This window comes from Triturus cristatus, chromosome 6 (assembly GCF_964204655.1).
Source record: "Triturus cristatus chromosome 6, aTriCri1.1, whole genome shotgun sequence".
Taxonomy (NCBI): Eukaryota; Metazoa; Chordata; class Amphibia; order Caudata; family Salamandridae; genus Triturus; species Triturus cristatus.
Window position 1 is genome coordinate 1,377,586,942 of NC_140589.1, and position 21,609 is coordinate 1,377,608,550.

Sequence of the window (21,609 nt, forward strand, 5' to 3'; positions counted from 1 at the left end):
CATTACGGGGAGTAGCTAATGGTTGGTCTTTGTGTATTTATCCTAGACAGCCACACACAAACGAGAGATTGGGAGTGCCTGGATTGGCCATCCCTGGCAGGATGGGAGGGTGGACCTGAGCACAGCAGTAATTATACTTGAATAGTCCTGCCTCCACACAAAGGGCTGCATTCTACCTGTAGTTAGTCTGGAGCCAGGAGAGGCAGGAAATATGTGCACTTTAAAGGAAACCCTCTTGAAGTTTCTTCCACTTCAAAGGAGGCACCTAGTATGAGTATTGGACCACAGACACCAATGCGCAGACACCACCAACTATGTTATGTTATATTCTAATATTTGTAAAGCGCATGGCTGTCCCGGCAAAGGGACGTCCCAGCGCTAGCAGCAGATAGAGGAAGAACGGAGAGGAAGCAGGGGCAGAGAATGAGCCAGGTTTTGATCGCCCTTCTGAAGGTCTTATGGTTGGAGATGCTTCTGATGGAAAGAGGCAGGGTGTTCCAGAGGGCTGGCACTAGAACCTTAAACCTACACACACAGACCCATCAAAATGACTTCTTAGCCTGCTGGATGAGGAACACAATACAAAACAGCCAAACGATTGCTATCCTCATATAGGTAATACCAACACTAAGGACACACCAGCTGCAAGCCCACAAAATACTGCTCGCTCCTCTACAAAACAAAGTCACACTATCTCCAAAGCACATTCTCTAAACTGTCTACTAACTGTCTACTAATAAATGACGCAAAACCAGACATATTATTCATTACTGAATCATGGTTGGGAGATGATATGGCTCCAGTCCTGCATGAAATGATCACCCAAAATCGTATAGGCTAAAAAGGAGATGGGCTAGCTGTTGTGTTCAGGCAAATATTACATATCATGATGTTGACAACGTCTCCATAAAAGATTGTGAGGCCCTTTTCACCAGATGCAATCCTACACCGTCTTCCTCCTGTAACATCCTGCTACTGTACAGTCTTCCACCTAGCAAGGCAACTTTCCCAGACGCACTTCTAGACACAGTTTCAAACCTGATAACACTACACTCCAACCTATGTGTTCTGGGTGAAGTAAACATTCGGTTTGACAAACCAAAGATGCCCCATACGAAAACAATCATCACTGGCCTAGAAGCAGTAAAGCTGCATCTGATCATCCATAAACCCGCACATATCGCTGAACACATCCTAGATGTCATTTTTGCTAATACAGAACTAGTTACCTTTCAAACAATTACTCCAGTCACATGGTCAGACCACCATTTGCTTGCCTTCCAACATAAAACAACACTAAGCGACGCACCTAAAACCACCTTATGTGCATCCACCTATCGGCCATGGAACTAACTCAATTTGGAACACTTAGAAACACAACTAACATCCAGCAGAGATCTAGAACAATAAATTCTGTTAAAAAACTTTATGAGTAAGGGGTGGACAGTGGCAGTGTTCCCCCGACCCCGCTTAGTGTCAGGTAATTTCTCAGAGCGGAGCGTATTTGAGCAATTGGCATAAGTATTGTGTCACTGTGAACTAGGAACTGAGTTTTTTAACATCACTTGCGGCGAATTTTAAAACATTGCACTTTGAAGCATTTAACTTCACATCCTGCGGTTATTGTTTGCACAATTAATTGCCTACCTGCTATCTAATCTGTTAGCACTCTGACGATCCTACCGCTACTGTAGGGGTTCTAGGGGCCAGGTTTCTGTCTCTGCTCAGTGATCCAGCCCACCCGCCCTGGTCCGACTCGGTAGCCAATACCGTTGAGCGGAGGGCGGGTGGACAAGAGCAAGACACGCCCACTAACCCCGGAACAGGTGAGCGGTTAGCGCTCTAACAGCTTTTCACTCAGGCTATTTAGCCCCTCGTCGGCCAAAGCGCGCAGCGGTTGCGCGCAGAGGGGCGCCATTGACGGCGCCGAAGACAAGCCAAAGACCTGCCCGTCTGCGCCCGTCCGCGACAGGACGGGGCCAGGGGCCATGGGGACTGCCAGGACCCACACACAAAGGCGTCCATCGGTGAGGCTCACTTATAGCTCACATGTGTTAAAGGGATATAACATACAATCATTAAATAGTGGCAGGGTAAACGAACACCTTGAGGTAGATGGGCTGCTGCCAAGCAAACAACGGCGCACTGAGAGCTCCATTTTCTCACAAGATCCACACGATATGGATTGTTCTATTTTTGTCGACCCCGATATTAGTGGGGTTTCAGGAAGCAACCATACTCTTTCTGGGAAGAAAAACATCCTGTGTAACATTAGGTCGCTCTCGAAACACAGTGCTGAAGTTTGGGACCTAATCTCCTCCAAACAACCAGATTTATGCTACCTCACAGAAACGTGGTTGAAACCACATTCCACTCCTGCCATAACCTTGGGAGTCCCTAGTGACTATAAAATAGTTAGGCTGGATCGCCCCACTAAAATTGGTGGGGGGATTGCAATTGTACATAAACAGGAAATTGGTATATCTGTTTTAGATGAAATAAGTTCCCCAGAAATTGAATTAATAATTTTTAAAATAATACTGCCATCTAATGATACTCAAATGGGTGCATTAGTATATCGACCCCCTGGATCGTACAATAATTTCTCTAGCTTATTGATTGAGCTACTTGCCCCATATGTCAATAGTGACAGCGAGTTTATTTTAGTCGGAGACTTTAATGTACACTGTGATAAGTCGGACTGTTGCGAGGCCCAATCCCTACTTCTTGACCTGTCCTCATTGGGCCTTATGAAACGCAACTCTGGGCCCACACATCAGGCAGGCCATACCCTTGACCTGGTATTTTCTAATTTTATGCTGGTCTCTTGTCCACCAGCAAGGCAGGTCAACTGGACGGACCACTATGTTGTGGGATTCCTTACTCCCTACCCGAAACGTATCTCCTCTCGAACTAAACAGTTACCGAGGACACGTAGACAGTGGCACAAAATTACCAACACCACTTTTAAAAATAATTTTTATTGTCCACCTTTTGTTTCTAACGAAAATATTGATACGGCCGTTAAAAATTGTGAAAAAGCTATTGTGGAAACTATTGACAAGATTGCCCCTTTTAAACAATTTAAACCCAGACTCACAAAAAAACAAGAAATTTGGTTTACTGATCACCTTAGGACATTAAAATTGCATGCCAGGAAACTTGAAAAGAGATGGAGAACCTCTCACTTGATCGAGGACAAAAATAAATATTGGGACTCACTATCTATATACCACAAAGCCATTTGTGTTGCCCGCAAGACTCACATTGCATCGCAAATCACAGCTGCAGGAAACTCATCAAGGATTTTGTACCAAGTCCTACAATCCTTTGTTAAACCGGCAGCTTGTGAATCTTCGGACCTTGCATCCCAACAGCTGTGTGACGACATCTCTTGCTTTTTTACGAACAAGATAGATACTATCTATGACAAAATAGTTTGCACCAATAACAAACTGACCACAGATATGGCACCTTTGGAAATAGATGCTGACCCCAATCTGAATAAATTTATGTTAAGCTTTTTTCCACCCATTTCTTTACAAGAGACATCTGCACTAGTATCACGGATTAAAAGTGGTAGCCCTGACGATATCATCCCAGCCAGGATTATGCCTGTCCTGACTGACGAGTTGTGCCCCATGATCCAAAGGTTGGTGAATCTTTCTCTGGGCTCAGGCACTGTCCCAAGAGAGTGGAAACGTGCTCTTATTAGGCCTATTAGGAAGAATACTACTATCCCATGGTCCGATCTAACAAATCTCAGGCCCATATCCCTTTTACCATTCTTAGGGAAGCTGATCGAAAAATATGTTAACGGTCATCTGTCCAATCATATCGAACTTGTTGGCGGCCTGGACTATTCACAATCAGGGTTCAGGCCGAAACACAGCACAGAGTCTACCTTGCTGTCTGTTACAGACGACTTGCATATGTATCAGGACAAGGGTTTCTCAGTAATCCTAGTTCTTTTAGATCTTTCAGCAGCGTTCGACACCGTGTCCCATACCATTCTTATTGACCGGTTGTCGAACGCTGGTATTGAGGATAAAGCCATTGATTGGCTAAAGAGCTTCCTGTCAGGGCGCTCCCAGAGAGTGATCATGGACACGTACCGATCAGCAGAGGTGGAGATATCGAAAGGGGTGCCACAGGGCTCTTGTCTAAGCCCTACCTTATTTAACATCTATGTGGCACCCCTGGCAAGAGTGATGCGCAGCTATGGATTCATTCCAGTATCCTATGCTGATGACACGCAGCTCCTCTTCCCATTTAAGACCATGTCCGCAGAAATTAAAAACTCCTTTTCTGCGGGCATGAAGGCGGTGGCTAATTGGATGTCTTCCAACTTCCTGCAATGCAATGTCAGTAAGACGGAACTAATGCTGTTTGGAGAAGCCAAACTATTGTGGACCCCTGATTGGTGGCCCCCCGATTTGGGAGTAGCTCCAGAATCCAAACAGGTTGTGAAGAGTTTAGGGATTCGGATGGATCAAGACCTGTCATTTGGACAGCATGCTAACCATACTGCTGGAATTTGTTTCCATACGATTGGCCTGCTACGCAGAGTCTTTCCCTTACTACCGGACTCTTTCAGAAGAACTCTGGTCCAGACATTGGTTCTGAGTCGAATTGACTACTGCAATGGCCTGTTGCTTTCTGCCAACGAAAATGTGCTGGCCAAGCTTCAGGTCATTCAAAACACCTTGTCCTTAATGTTCCTCCAAGAACTGCATCCAAACCTCTTCTGGAGAAACTGCACTGGCTTTCCATTCGCCAGAGATCTAAGTTCAAGTTATGCTGCTTGATCCATAAATGTTTAAATGGACAAGGGCCTATTTATCTTCAGAACAAATTTGTTCCTTATGTTCCAAGTCGTTCACTTAGGTCCAGTAACTGTCTTCTTCTGATGACTCCCCGTGCAAAGAAATCTAGACACGGTGGTAAAGCGCTATCTATCGTAGGCCCTACCCTATGGAACAGACTTCCTCTTCATCTGAGACAGTGCAAAGAACATCTCACTTTCAGGAAACTCCTGAAGACTGTGTTGTTCAGAAACGAGATCTAGCTCCTATTTTTTTCCTCTGTTTCTACCGGCTCCAGAAAGCGCAGAGATACTCCAGCTGGAGTCGATTCTAGCGCTATATAAACCCACAAATAAACAAATAAATAAATAGTGGCTACGGGAAGCTTTTGATATCCTGATACAGCTGAAAACCACACAACAGAACAAAAGAAAATAATCACCTCGGAGAAACACAGAGATTAAAGAGATAAAACAACAAATTAGAAAGCTGCAACGTTACTGGCTCAAAACAAGCACCAACCAACACAAACTTTGCCTACAGAAAATTAACAGATTGTACAAATCGGCTATCAAAAAAATATTATTCTGACAGAATTCAAAATGCTAAATGTGCAAATAGTATTCTATAAAATTCTCAATGAATTTTGTTAATCAAATTGCCTAGAAGTCGTTCATCCTGCTACTCAGGAGTTCACAGATAAACTGGCAGATCATTACGCAGAAAAAGCAGACACGTTGGACTCAGACTTAAAAGAGAGACAAAGCATCAGCACTAACCCTTTTACAAAGCTACAATACAAGGATACTCTAAGCCAGCCTCTCCGTTCCTTCCAACACATTTCACACGATGAATTTATGGACCTGGTCAAAGCAAGCAGGCCTGCCGGCAGCCCTTCTGTCCCGTGTCCACCACCAACCTTCAAAACAACTCTTCAAACAACCTCTGCTGCCACTCCTTAAGGAGAATCATCAACAACTCTTTAACTACGGGAATATTCCCAGAAGAACTCAAAAAGTCATACATACGCCCATTACTGAAGTAAACAAACTTGGGCCAGCTGAACCCTGACAACTACAGACCGATTTCAAATGGACCTTTCCTGGGCAAACTGATAGAAAGAGCAGCTTTCGCCCAGATGTCACAATTCATTTAAGAGAATGCCATACTTTCAGACATCCAAACGGGATTCCATCCAAGAAGAATCTGCCCTCCTTGTCACTTGGGATGACCTGAGAACACAGTTGACTACAACTGCGTTTCTGCGCCACTCCTTCTGGACCTCTGGGCTGCCTTTGACACGGTTGACGATGACATTCTTAAACAAAGACTCCACGAAGCGGGAATAGAGGGTACTGGTCCAGACTGCGTCGCATCCTACCTTTGCAACATAACTAATGTCATCCATACCCCACCTTTCTCGTCCAAATGTACCTCACAAAAGCAGGGGTCCCTCAATGCTTTATTATCTCACCCATGCTTTTCAACATCTACTTGAAGTCCTTACCAGCACTGATCAATCAATTTCACCTCACGTTCTATAACTATGCAGATGACACACAAATACTCCTTCAGCTGCAATGCCCCAAAGATATTGGAAACTCACTCATTTTCAGCTGTCTCAGAGCTGTAGATCAATGGATGACGTGGAGCCATTTCAAATTGAATACTTCCAAAACTGAAATAATCACCTGTGGCAATTGGAAACATTGTTACCACTCACCATGTAGCTTGATGATCTGGGAACACTGGCCAAAATATCAAAGGAAGTAAGAAACCTCGGCATGACCATTGACTCCAAGCTATTGATGAGTGCCCAAGTGGACAAACTAGCAAGATCTAGCTTTGTTACTACAAAAACTCTGCAACGAATCTTCCCCCATTTGGGATTTTCACACAAGGTCCAGGCTACCTTCTCCCTTGTTTTGTCTAAACTCGATTATGCCATTAGCCTCTACCATGGATCACCTTTAACAACCATGAAAAGACTACAACGGATTCAGAACTCGGCTGCCAGACTACTCTTACATATAACACCACGAGACCCTGACTTGAAAGCCCTGTATTGGTTACCAGTTACCAGAAGATCCACATTCAAGCTGCTTTGTATCACTCACAAAGCGATACATGGAACGGGACCACTATTCATCAGGAATAAAATCACCAAACGCATTCAACAAAGGAACCTCTGCCCTAGAGTGGCACCTCACCTCAAAATCACATGACACAAGAAAAAAACAATGCGTGGATCATCATTCTCTGTTCAAGCAGCCAAACTATGGAACAACATAATGTCCACAGATACCCACCATATCTTCAGAAAACTATTCAAGAATTGGCTCTTCTGCACATAACCACCATATGCAAACAGAGAAATCTACAGCATATCTCTCTGTATATAAGTATTTATTTGTACTATAGATATGTACCTATATATGTGTATTGCTTTGTATAAACATGTAAAATACTTATGTTTAAAAAAAGTATTATATATAGATATTCATTAGTTCTGCTTACATAGCTCATAACTATTTATCTACAATTGCTTCACTATTGATCTACAAAACAAATATATATGTATATAAAAATAAATAAACTAATTTTAAGTACAGCAACACTTGAAAGCCAGAGTTTATTTAATTCAACTTTTATCTAAATATACTACCTTCCTTTATGCATCTATTTACCTTCCATGTACTTAAGGATCTATCAGGCACATGCATCAATGTAGGCTTTTGCGATTCCTTAATTGCGATTATTAAGGAATCGTAATTAAGGAATTGCAAAAGCCTATGCAGGTAGGAATTGCTATAAAATTAGCGATTCCCAAACATTCCTTAATTGCGAGTCGCAATTAAGGAATGCCTTCCCATTCATTCCTATGGGCCTAAAGGCCCATTGGAATAAATTGGAGATTGCATACGCAATTTGCGAGTACCAATAGGTACTCGCAAATTGCGCATGCAATTTCAAGGGTGCAACGGTGTCAAAAGGACACCCTGCTACACCCCTGTAATTGAACTGTGCACACATGTTGCACACACAAATGCCCCAAGGGCATGTTTGTGTGTAACCTACAACTTTGAAAAATGCACTTTAGTACATTTTTCAAAGTTTTCGCAAATTACCATCAAGTTTAAATTGATGGTAATATGCGCCCACTATTAGCAAAATCGCTAGTTGCGATTTCAACATGCATTGCAAGGCAATCACAATTTAAGAAATCGCAATAAATTGCGATTTCTTAAATTGTGAGAGCCTTTCAGTTTCATGCATCGCAGAGGCCCTTTTTGCGGGCGCAAACGGACGATTTTTGCTCCCGCAAAAGGTTGACAGATGTGCCTGCATATCTTTATTTCTTTTGGGTCTATATATTTATTACTTTTACTTATTTATTACTTTCTTTGAACTCAGCATATCTAATGCACTACCCTATTTTCACCCTATGTTGCTCTCAATATATCCTGCAGCTCCACTCGCTGACTCATCTCAAACCTCTTTTTACTACTCTTTCCAATGCACAAGCCTATTTCTCACCCTATAACTCTATCAATGTATCCATTACCTCCACTCATTCCTTCATCCAAAACCCCATACCACTACTATTATCCCCAAAATAACCCTTTTGAGACTCTTCCCTACTCCGTCCCTCCTTGCATCATCTAATACCTCTTTTTACTATTACGATTCCCCAAAAACCAGCCTTTCTAAACCCTACTCCTGACTCTTCCCCCTCCACCTCCCTTTTACTCATTCCCCTTCACCTCCCTTTTACTCATCCCGCTCCACCTCCCTTTTACTCATCCCAAGCCTCCTTATGCTATAAGCTCCAAAAAAAAAAATATATATATATATATATATATATATATATATATATATATATATATATATATATATATATATATATATATATATATATATTTAAATCCTTCCCTTCTATCCCTCCACTATCCTTTTCAATCCAAATAACAGACTAACATGTCCACCACTCAAAATAATTTCATATTTCACTATAGTAATTCACCACTAATCCCTTATGGGTTCAAGAGTAGCATGCTACTCGCCGAAAAAGCACTGTAACACCTTATCAGGGGTAGCAAGCACTATACAAATGCAAACCTTTTTACCTCTTCTACCCTTTCACTATCCTTTTCAATCCAAATAACTGACTAACATATCCACCACTCAAATTGCTTTTATATGTTCACTATACTAATTCACCACTAATCCTTTATGGGTTATGGAGTAGCGTGCTACTCACCGAAAAAGCGATTTGACGCCTGTCAAGGGTAGTAAGCGCAATCCAAATAATTGACTAACATACCAACCACTCAAATTACTTTTATATTACACTTTACTAATTTACCAATTGTAGAAATGGGATTTCTGGTTGGGTGGCTAGGGCACTACTCTAGTCAAGGCAAGGGAGTTACACCCAGAAGATAACCCCTGATCACCCCCTTGGTAGCTTGGCAGAGCAGTCTGACTTATCCCAGAGGCAATGTGTAAAGTGTTTGTGCAACACACACACACAGCAGCGGCACACTAGGCACACCACAAAAGAAACCCCACACAAGGTTATATAAAAATAGCCTTTGTATTATCCATAAAACACATTGGAACATAATCACATATATACACTGTGCCACCTGGCACTTGGTATGGCTTTACAGGGATTATATACACCACAGGGACAATCGGGCCACTGTCATAACAAAACATATGTCACCGTTAGTGATGATAACTAGTAACTACTGGTAGGGGCGCACTTAGCACCAAGCACCAAGCATGAGGCATGAACATCATAGCATTACCTAGTATAGCATATTAAGATTATATCATAATTAAATCTGCCCACCTTAGGCCTAAACCTCATCAACAGTGCATGATAATCACTTATTAGGTGCACACATCACTTAAGCGCATTATGTCCCACCAAAACAGGGGCAAACATCAGGCAGTCTTATCCTCAGGGGCCTGTCCTGAGCTTCCCCGTAATGCCCCTTTCCAAAGCAAGGGCTCTGCAAACTGTGTGTCCCTTCTGCGGATACGAGGCTTCCAACTAGCCCTCTAGCTGCTGATGCAGCAAAAACAATGCCCCCAACAGGTCGGCAATGCAAGGGGGGGAGGGTGTGCAACTCATCCTGTCTCCTCTACTGGAGAATGCCCCCGATGTTGCAGTGATGCGGGAGGATCCTTTCCTCTGCGGGAATAAACGTGGTGCTCGCTCCTCACACAAGTGAGGTTTGCTAATGGCCACTCTGGGCTGGGAACACGACAGCGTGACCCCCGGGCAGAAGGCACTCTGGTTCCCCAAGACACTCATCCACTGTCACAGCTGTATCCTTGGGTGGCATTACCTCAATGACCCTTCTGAGTCTCGCCCCCAGGAACTCTTCTTCGCGTTGGGGCACTCAGGGCCCGGAGCTCTCAATGGCTCTCAATGGCTCCCGTCATAATCCCAGAGGTGGTAGGCAGGCAGAGCACCTGGAGCAAAGTCGGCTACCACCAGGCTTTGCTACTGCCTGGCTTCCAGCTAGGAGGTCACGTCCTGCCCTCAGTGTTCAGAGCTCTCTATGGCTCCAGTCATCACCTCCAATGTCAGACAATCTTAGGATGCCAAAGTGACAGGTAAAAGAACCTGATTATAGTGTGCACTGTTCACAGGAACATAATGTTCAAAATTTAAAACATGATATACAGTTTAACACCATCATTATATCTTGTTTAAATATTGTAATTGATCAAACAGTTGCAAATAATATAATTTTTCTGAACATGACCGTTCTATTAAAACAATGTTTCAATTCACAAGTATTGGGTTAACAGAAATAAATGTTTGATTTACAGCATCAAAAAACATAATATGCACAATGCATGCTATTGTATCCTCAAGAGTTCTTCATTTATATTACAGTTGCCAAAAAACAATGTATGGCTGTTGTGAAGCCCAATGCATTTCGGGACTCGCAGGTCCCTTCCTCAGGGGCAATATTCTGTGAATAAGAAAGTATAAAATATTGATTAATATAATCTAATTAACTGTAATAGAAGAAAATAGCGATAGACCCTTGCCCAGCGGAAAAAAGTTTGAAAAATAGAGAAAAATAGTAAGGTGGTAAATGTAAGAGTACTGAGTTTGTATTGATTTTTTAGCACCATCTAATAGGTGAATCATGTGCCGATGGTAGGAACATGAATAAACGTGACTCTAGTGCTTGGATAGAGAAACCGGTATAAAATGTTAGAAACTGCTATGTGTGATGGAAAAGTGGCTGTAGAACAATGAAATCGTACTTGGCGAAAATTTAATTGCCATATATCTGTAAAAACCTTTGTTTCTGAGCACCTGAAACAGTATAATTGGTTGTGTAAGGCAGTGATGACCTCACACGCTAAATACATTGCAGTAGTACAGTGAGTAGCATTAACAAAACTCAGTCGAAATAACCGGCTTCAAAAACACTCACTCCTCCACTAGACTAAGAAAAAAACACGTAGTTGCAATGGTGACTTACCACGTGTGGGTGTCTCTCAGAAGCGTAACCGGATCTATGGACCTGACTCCAAAGTATATTGCGGATACTAAGCAGGCAGAAATCTAAACAATGAGGGAATAAATGCGACGTAAGACCAGGCTCCCAAATTGTATGCCTCGAAAAACTGTCGATGATTTGAGGTAACACAGTACCTTAATGTGAATAGAAGCTTCGAAACAAAGTTTCCATCGATGCGGGTAGTCAGTGTGGACGGAAATGACCCGTAGCATTATAACGTAGCACGTCAATGCATGCAAAATAGAAATGGGACTTACGTGTGTATTGCCCGATGCTAAGTGTGTACTTTTATAACAATTATTGAAGATTCTGCGCCGCTAGTAAAAATACGTGTGGATAATAATTATAAGAAAAAATCAGTAGACGAGTACACCGCGTTTCCTGCAAGAAACTATATTAATGAAATACTGGAAACTAAGTGTATTATGGGTGTTGTGGTTCAAAGCTGATATTAAATAATCCACAACTAACTGGCAATCTACTCAGTAAAGATTACAAAAATGTATCTTAATGTGCTTGACCCAACTGCTAATGTATGGAAACGCTAAAGAGTATGTGGACACCGATGAAGCTCAGAAATGCTCAATAATGTACGGTAATAATGGTGTTGACTAATGCCAAGGAATGGTAAGATGATACTAGATAGTGGTAATATTTCGATAAAAAATAATAATACTCATCTGGTTTGGCGCAATGTACTGAAAGTAATCCAGGATGAATGTGTGTGTTGTGGATAAAAAAGAACAGAATGGAACAAACTATATGGAGAGAAGACAGAGGGATATAGGGGGAACATTAAAGAGAGACCCAGAAAAACGTGTTAGTAATTAAAACAGTCTGTAACAAAATACCATGCAGCTCAAATAACTATCTAATTACAAGTAACAACTCATATCAATTCTGTCATTCAGACCCCTAGGGGATAGTGTTTGTAAAAAATCTATCCAGTAGATCTCTCTCTGTAGTAGTTTTTGGTTATTATCTATTCCTTCTTTTCTGGGAATTACCTCAACGATCTGTGCTCTTAATTGTGATATATTGTGGTGTGCTTCTAGCCTATGTGTGGCTACACTTGAGGTGGTGTTTTGGGTACGTATTGTACTTTTGTGTTCAGTTAACCGGGTTTTGAGTTTGCGTTCAGTTTTGCCTATATATGCTTTCCCGCATGGACATTTCAAGCAGTATATTATATCTGTAGGATTACAGTCTGAAGTATGTCTCAATTTTATTCTTGCGCCAGAGACCGGATGAGTTAGTATATCACCGCAAGAGATGTTATTACAATGCGTACAATTGTGGCATTTGTTTTTGCATTTAAAGATTTGTCTTGTAGTGTAAAGTGCTGTTTCTGTCAGTAGGTTTGGTATAAACCTCAGTTGTTAGTTTACATGCAGTGAAGTCTTTCGTTATTAAAACGTCTAAAAAATTCACCTGTTTGGTGCTAACAGTATAAGTAAATTTAATCCTGGGGTTTCTAGTATTCAATTCCTGAATGAGATTTTCTAGCTGCTCTTGTGAATGTGTCCATATGAGGAATATATCATCTATATATCTGCAATATTGGACTAGGCCTTTAGTCCAGTTATCATTGGTTAATATATAATCATATTCGAATTTGGACATAAAAATATTGGCATATGCTGGGGCTCCCGAAAAGCCCATGGATGTACTCGGAATTTGGACAAAAAAGTTGTCCTGCCACTGAAAGTAACTGTTGTTAAGACTGAAAAATAGCAGTTTGAGTAAAAAAACGATTTCATTTTGTGGTAACTCCATTCTGAGTAATGCCCATTCCGTTGCTTCCATACCTTCAGAGTGCGCTATTGATGTATAGAGTGCTGTAACATCAATTGTGCAGAGTATCCAGTGTTCTTGAAAAAAAGTTTCAATCATTTGTAATTTGATTAAAAAATCTGTGGTATATTTTATGTACGTGCACCAGCTCTGTACGAACTTCTGTAGAAAATTATCAAGATATCTACCTAATGGATCAAATATAGGGTTGCAGCCTGAGACAATAGGTCTGCATTACGGATTGGTAGGGTGTTTGTGGATTTTCAGTGTCATATATATTTTGGGTCTACGTGGGTTCTTGGTACTTAAATATGACTTGAGTTGAGAATCAATAATCCCAATTTGCTCAGCTTGATCTAGTATTACTTGTAGGTTGTTTAGTAACATGTTGGTGGGATCAGTGTCAAGAACCATATATGTTGTAGTGTCCATCAAATGCTCATTGACTTTCTGTGTATAGGAATTAGTGTCCATAACAACTAGGGCTCCTCCTCTATCCGCTGGTTTTAGGGTCAATTCTTTGTTGTTAGCTATTGAGCGAATGATGCGTTTGTCATGTTCAGTTAGATTTGAAGAAGTAAGTTTAGTGTAATTCAGCTTGGCGCAATCGTGTTTCACTGCGTTTTCAAACGTGTCTAGAATCTTGTGTGACACGGGGGCACAATAATTGCTCTTAGGCTTGAATCTGGTTAGAGTGTCATCTTGAATTTCTCTGGATTCTTGCATCATATTGGAAAAATAGTGACGTAGCCGTAATTTACGCATGAATTTGTAAAGGGCTATGTTCGTATCAAATTTCGTGGTGGTATTCGTGGGTAAGAATGTCATACCTTTGTTAAGTACAGTGATATGTTGTCTTGTCAATGTCGTAGACTAAATGTTAATTATTAAACTACGCTCTTGCCACTGCGCAAAGTTTTACCCGCCTTGTCCTCTCCTGGTCTTGTACTTCTTTCTCCTGTCGGTATGATGTTTATTGATGGTGGTTGCCCGTGGTCTGGAGCATGAGATAAAAAAGACGTCCTTGAAGTAGTAGCTATTTGTGAATAATCAGTTGGTATAGATGAAGTTGTAGGACCAACAGTAGTTAGGGTGGATTTTTAAACTGGCGGCCTGTTGGTAGATGTGTCTTGATCAGTGACTATACTTTCTTCCGAAGATGTGGTGGATTTTGTGTCATTGAAGCGTCTTCTGGCATAGATTTCCGCCCAAGTATAGACCTCATTAAGCTTATAATCGATGATGTCTCTGCGGTACTTTCTGATTTTCCTTCTTGTATCTCCTTGCTATATTGGTCTAATTTGAGATTGAGGTCTTCTAAGGTAGCTGTCCAGGTTTCTGTTACCAATCTGTTTTCTAATTCCTGTTTTAAATTGAAAATCTCCTCGTCTAATTCCCTTATGGTTCTGGATAATTCTTCAATGATTAATAAAATTATTAGGTCAAGAGAACATTTATTTAATATTGAAAACCATTTATCCATAAATTTGGGATTGAGATGGAATCTGAAAATCATAGGTCGAATTGACAGGCGTAATCCTTGTGGTATTCTTTTAGCCCTATGGTATTGAACTAGTGTAGAAGAATACAGTTTCTGATTTAGTTTGTCTTCGTGTAAGATATTCGAGCTGTTTGAGTTGTTGGGCAGTGGACCCCGCATGAGTATCTGACAATTTCACTTCTTGTATCAACGCATATATGTCAGTTGCTTGTTTGTTGGTATAAGCAAGTGTAGATGCCCTATTGTCTGTGATACTGGTAATTGAATCAAATGACGACATTGCTATAGTTAGATTTTCTGTGATCTTGTGGTGCTACCTCCTGTTGTCAACAAAGTAGTGATATATACAGAAAGAGATAGAGGTGCACTCTTGGTTGTCTAAACTAAATTTATGTAAATAATTTTTGAAAAAGGGTGCTACACTATTGTAGTGTGTTGACATAATACATATTTGAAAATGCCAAAGTGACAGGTAAAAGAACCTGATTATAGTGTGCACTGTTCAACCTTAGGAATCATGTGGGGCTCTCCCCTATCTTACGGGAGCCCTGCCCACAGCAAGGCAACCTCCACCTGTCTTCCGGCCTCAGCCACAGAACACGGAGCGAAGTCTCTGCAACTTCTCACCCCTGACAATGCAGCACAAGGCACCCTGCATGGCGATACAGTGCTATGGGTACCAGTTACAAAATAAAAAGTAGAGCGATCACCCTGTGCTGGTGTCCAGTCAGCAGGGGACACAACCAGGGGCAGACAGCGCCCCTCTCACAAAGTTGGCAAGGGCAGGGCTGGGCTCAGGCTGGCCAGCTCAAAGGGCCCTCCAGCAGAGGGTAAGTCCTTTGTGGCATGTCCTCCTGGTGCCCAGCAGTCCTCCAGCAAGCACCAGTTCAGTGAGCACAGCACACTTTTCATGGGGTCACAGCCCCAAAATGTATATTACTTCAAGTCTTTGCTCTTCAATGGCACAGGGCCCTGGACCTAGTTCAAGCCAGTTCTGGGGGGCACTTGACAAGTGCACAACACTCCCCATTGTTAGTGTAGGCTCTGGCCCAGACACACCACAGGAGGGCGGAGCCAGCATTGTGGAAGGAAGGCACAGTACTATTCAGGTTCAGGTGCTACTCCTCCCACTACTCCAAATGCAGATCAGGCCTATTCAGCCTAGCGCTGACTCACCCAGGCCCTCTGGAGCCACTGCACCTCCCTAATCCCTGTCATCCAGAGCCAGACATGCAATACACAACAGGCAGGCACAAAGACACATAGCACACAGAAATGCCCACTTCTAAATGTGGTACAAAAGGGGGTGGTGATGGACGGAGCATCAGAACCAATCAAACACTCACCCCCAGTCAACAGATCTGGGTTTGATCCATCACCGTTCTTTAGCCCACTTTGCCACCCCAGTTCAGACATGGTCATATGCAAATCAGTCTGACCCTGTGCCTCATGGGAACAGTCCAGCCAACTTATGGCGAACAAAGCGGTACAAAAGGGGGTGGTGATGGACGGAGTGCTTGCAATGTTCAACACTCCGTCCATCATTTCCTTTGGTTTTTGCTTTGTTCGCCATAAGTTGGCAGGGTATGCTCAGACGTGAGTCCCTTGCTCACTTTGTCACTGGATTCAAGCAAGCCTGGCTGAAGACGGCTGAAATGCCAGAAACCGGTCCTAGGAAGCGTTTTTCCGGTCCAGGGAAGACATGGCTTGGCAGTTCGGGCTGGACTGTTCCCATGAGGCACAGGGTCAGACTGATTTGCATATGGCCATGTCTGAACTGGGGTGGCAGAGTGGGCTAAAGAACGGTGATGGATTAAACCCAGATCAGTTGACTGGGGGCGAGTGCTTGCAATGTTCAACACTCCGTCCATCATTTCCTTTGGTTTTTGCTTTGTTCGCCATAAGTTGGCAGGGTATGCTCAGACGTGAGTCCCTTGCTCACTTTGCCACTGGATTCAAGCAAGCCTGGCTGAAGACGGCTAAAATGCCAGAAACCGGTTCTAGGAAGCTTTTGTCCGGTCCAGGGAAGACATGGCTTGGCAGTTCGGGCTGGACTGTTCCCATGAGGCACAGGGTCAGACTGATTTGCATATGGCCATGTCTGAACTGGGGTGGCAGAGTGGGCTAAAGAACGGTGATGGATTAAACCCAGATCAGTTGACTGGGGGTGAGTGCTTGCAATGTTCAACACTCCGTCCATCATTTCCTTTGGTTTTTGCTTTGTTCGCCATAAGTTGGCAGGGTATGCTCAGACGTGAGTCCCTTGCTCACTTTGCCACTGGATTCAAGCAAGCCTGGCTGAAGACGGCTGAAATGCCAGAAACCGGTTCTAGGAAGCTTTTGTCCGGTCCAGAGAAGACATGGCTTGGCAGTTCGGGCTGGACTGTTCCCATGAGGCACAGGGTCAGACTGATTTGCATATGGCCATGTCTGAACTGGGGTGGCAGAGTGGGCTAAAGAACGGTGATGGATTAAACCCAGATCAGTTGACTGAGGGTGAGTGCTTGCAATGTTCAACACTCCGTCCATCATTTCCTTTGGTTTTTGCTTTGTTCGCCATAAGTTGGCAGGGTATGCTCAGACGTGAGTCCCTTGCTCACTTTGCCACTGGATTCAAGCAAGCCTGGCTGAATACGGCTGAAATGCCAGAAACCGGTCCTAGGAAGCTTTTTTCCGGTCCAGGGAACACATGGCTTGGCAGTTCGGGCTGGACTGTTCCCATGAGGCACAGGGTCAGACTGATTTGCATATGGCCATGTCTGAACTGGGGTGGCAGAGTGGGCTAAAGAACGGTGATGGATTAAACCCAGATCAGTTGACTGGGGGTGAGTGCTTGTAATGTTCAACACTCCGTCCATCATTTCCTTTGGTTTTTGCTTTGTTCGCCATAAGTTGGCAGGGTATGCTCAGACGTGAGTCCCTTGCTCACTTTGCCACTGGATTCAAGCAAGCCTGGCTGAAGACGGCTGAGATGCCAGAAACCGGTCCTAGGAAGCGTTTTTCCGGTCCAGGGAAGACATGCCTTGGCAGTTCGGGCTGGACTGTTCCCATGAGGCACAGGGTCAGACTGATTTGCATATGGCCATGTCTGAACTGGGGTGGCAGAGTGGGCTAAAGAACGGTGATGGATTAAACCCAGATCAGTTGACTGGGGGCGAGTGCTTGCAATGTTCAACACTCCGTCCATCATTTCCTTTGGTTTTTGCTTTGTTCGCCATAAGTTGGCAGGGTATGCTCAGACGTGAGTCCCTTGCTCACTTTGCCACTGGATTCAAGCAAGCCTGGCTGAAGACGGCTAAAATGCCAGAAACCGGTTCTAGGAAGCTTTTGTCCGGTCCAGGGAAGACATGGCTTGGCAGTTCGGGCTGGACTGTTCCCATGAGGCACAGGGTCAGACTGATTTGCATATGGCCATGTCTGAACTGGGGTGGCAGAGTGGGCTAAAGAACGGTGATGGATTAAACCCAGATCAGTTGACTGGGGGTGAGTGCTTGCAATGTTCAACACTCCGTCCATCATTTCCTTTGGTTTTTGCTTTGTTCGCCATAAGTTGGCAGGGTATGCTCAGACGTGAGTCCCTTGCTCACTTTGCCACTGGATTCAAGCAAGCCTGGCTGAAGACGGCTGAAATGCCAGAAACCGGTTCTAGGAAGCTTTTGTCCGGTCCAGAGAAGACATGGCTTGGCAGTTCGGGCTGGACTGTTCCCATGAGGCACAGGGTCAGACTGATTTGCATATGGCCATGTCTGAACTGGGGTGGCAGAGTGGGCTAAAGAACGGTGATGGATTAAACCCAGATCAGTTGACTGGGGGTGAGTGCTTGCAATGTTCAACACTCCGTCCATCATTTCCTTTGGTTTTTGCTTTGTTCGCCATAAGTTGGCAGGGTATGCTCAGACGTGAGTCCCTTGCTCACTTTGCCACTGGATTCAAGCAAGCCTGGCTGAAGACGGCTAAAATGCCAGAAACCGGTTCTAGGAAGCTTTTGTCCGGTCCAGGGAAGACATGGCTTGGCAGTTCGGGCTGGACTGTTCCCATGAGGCACAGGGTCAGACTGATTTGCATATGGCCATGTCTGAACTGGGGTGGCAGAGTGGGCTAAAGAACGGTGATGGATTAAACCCAGATCAGTTGACTGGGGGTGAGTGCTTGCAATGTTCAACACTCCGTCCATCATTTCCTTTGGTTTTTGCTTTGTTCGCCATAAGTTGGCAGGGTATGCTCAGACGTGAGTCCCTTGCTCACTTTGCCACTGGATTCAAGCAAGCCTGGCTGAAGACGGCTGAAATGCCAGAAACCGGTTCTAGGAAGCTTTTGTCCGGTCCAGAGAAGACATGGCTTGGCAGTTCGGGCTGGACTGTTCCCATGAGGCACAGGGTCAGACTGATTTGCATATGGCCATGTCTGAACTGGGGTGGCAGAGTGGGCTAAAGAACGGTGATGGATTAAACCCAGATCAGTTGACTGGGGGTGAGTGCTTGCAATGTTCAACACTCCGTCCATCATTTCCTTTGGTTTTTGCTTTGTTCGCCATAAGTTGGCAGGGTATGCTCAGACGTGAGTCCCTTGCTCACTTTGCCACTGGATTCAAGCAAGCCTGGCTGAATACGGCTGAAATGCCAGAAACCGGTCCTAGGAAGCTTTTTTCCGGTCCAGGGAACACATGGCTTGGCAGTTCGGGCTGGACTGTTCCCATGAGGCACAGGGTCAGACTGATTTGCATATGGCCATGTCTGAACTGGGGTGGCAGAGTGGGCTAAAGAACGGTGATGGATTAAACCCAGATCAGTTGACTGGGGGTGAGTGCTTGCAATGTTCAACACTCCGTCCATCATTTCCTTTGGTTTTTGCTTTGTTCGCCATAAGTTGGCAGGGTATGCTCAGACGTGAGTCCCTTGCTCACTTTGCCACTGGATTCAAGCAAGCCTGGCTGAAGACGGCTGAGATGCCAGAAACCGGTCCTAGGAAGCGTTTTTCCGGTCCAGGGAAGACATGGCTTGGCAGTTCGGGCTGGACTGTTCCCATGAGGCACAGGGTCAGACTGATTTGCATATGGCCATGTCTGAACTGGGGTGGCAGAGTGGGCTAAAGAACGGTGATGGATTAAACCCAGATCAGTTGACTGGGGGCGAGTGCTTGCAATGTTCAACACTCCGTCCATCATTTCCTTTGGTTTTTGCTTTGTTCGCCATAAGTTGGCAGGGTATGCTCAGACGTGAGTCCCTTGCTCACTTTGCCACTGGATTCAAGCAAGCCTGGCTGAAGACGGCTAAAATGCCAAAAACCGGTTCTAGGAAGCTTTTGTCCGGTCCAGGGAAGACATGGCTTGGCAGTTCGGGCTGGACTCTTCCCATGAGGCACAGGGTCAGACTGATTTGCATATGGCCATGTCTGAACTGGGGTGGCAGAGTGGGCTAAAGAACGGTGATGGATTAAACCCAGATCAGTTGACTGGGGTGAGTGCTTGCAATGTTCAACACTCCGTCCATCATTTCCTTTGGTTTTTGCTTTGTTCGCCATAAGTTGGCAGGGTATGCTCAGACGTGAGTCCCTTGCTCACTTTGCCACTGGATTCAAGCAAGCCTGGCTGAAGACGACTGAAATGCCAGAAACCGGTTCTAGGAAGCTTTTGTCCGGTCCAGAGAAGACATGGCTTGGCAGTTCGGGCTGGACTGTTCCCATGAGGCACAGGGTCAGACTGATTTGCATATGGCCATGTCTGCACTGGGGTGGCAGAGTGGGCTAAAGAACGGTGATGGATTAAACCCAGATCAGTTGACTGGGGGTGAGTGCTTGCAATGTTCAACACTCCGTCCATCATTTCCTTTGGTTTTTGCTTTGTTCGCCATAAGTTGGCAGGGTATGCTCAGACGTGAGTCCCTTGCTCACTTTGCCACTGGATTCAAGCAAGCCTGGCTGAATACGGCTGAAATGCCAGAAACCGGTCCTAGGAAGCTTTTTTCCGGTCCAGGGAACACATGGCTTGGCAGTTCGGGCTGGACTGTTCCCATGAGGCACAGGGTCAGACTGATTTGCATATGGCCATGTCTGAACTGGGGTGGCAGAGTGGGCTAAAGAACGGTGATGGATTAAACCCAGATCAGTTGACTGGGGGCGAGTGCTTGCAATGTTCAACACTCCGTCCATCATTTCCTTTGGTTTTTGCTTTGTTCGCCATAAGTTGGCAGGGTATGCTCAGACGTGAGTCCCTTGCTCACTTTGCCACTGGATTCAAGCAAGCCTGGCTGAAGACGGCTAAAATGCCAGAAACCGGTTCTAGGAAGCTTTTGTCCGGTCCAGGGAAGACATGGCTTGGCAGTTCGGGCTGGACTGTTCCCATGAGGCACAGGGTCAGACTGATTTGCATATGGCCATGTCTGAACTGGGGTGGCAGAGTGGGCTAAAGAACGGTGATGGATTAAACCCAGATCAGTTGACTGGGGGCGAGTGCTTGCAATGTTCAACACTCCGTCCATCATTTCCTTTGGTTTTTGCTTTGTTCGCCATAAGTTGGCAGGGTATGCTCAGACGTGAGTCCCTTGCTCACTTTGCCACTGGATTCAAGCAAGCCTGGCTGAAGACGGCTAAAATGACAGAAACCGGTTCTAGGAAGCTTTTGTCCGGTCCAGGGAAGACATGGCTTGGCAGTTCGGGCTGGACTGTTCCCATGAGGCACAGGGTCAGACTGATTTGCATATGGCCATGTCTGAACTGGGGTGGCAGAGTGGGCTAAAGAACGGTGATGGATTAAACCCAGATCAGTTGACTGGGGGTGAGTGCTTGCAATGTTCAACACTCCGTCCATCATTTCCTTTGGTTTTTGCTTTGTTCGCCATAAGTTGGCAGGGTATGCTCAGACGTGAGTCCCTTGCTCACTTTGCCACTGGATTCAAGCAAGCCTGGCTGAAGACGGCTGAAATGCCAGAAACCGGTTCTAGGAAGCTTTTGTCCG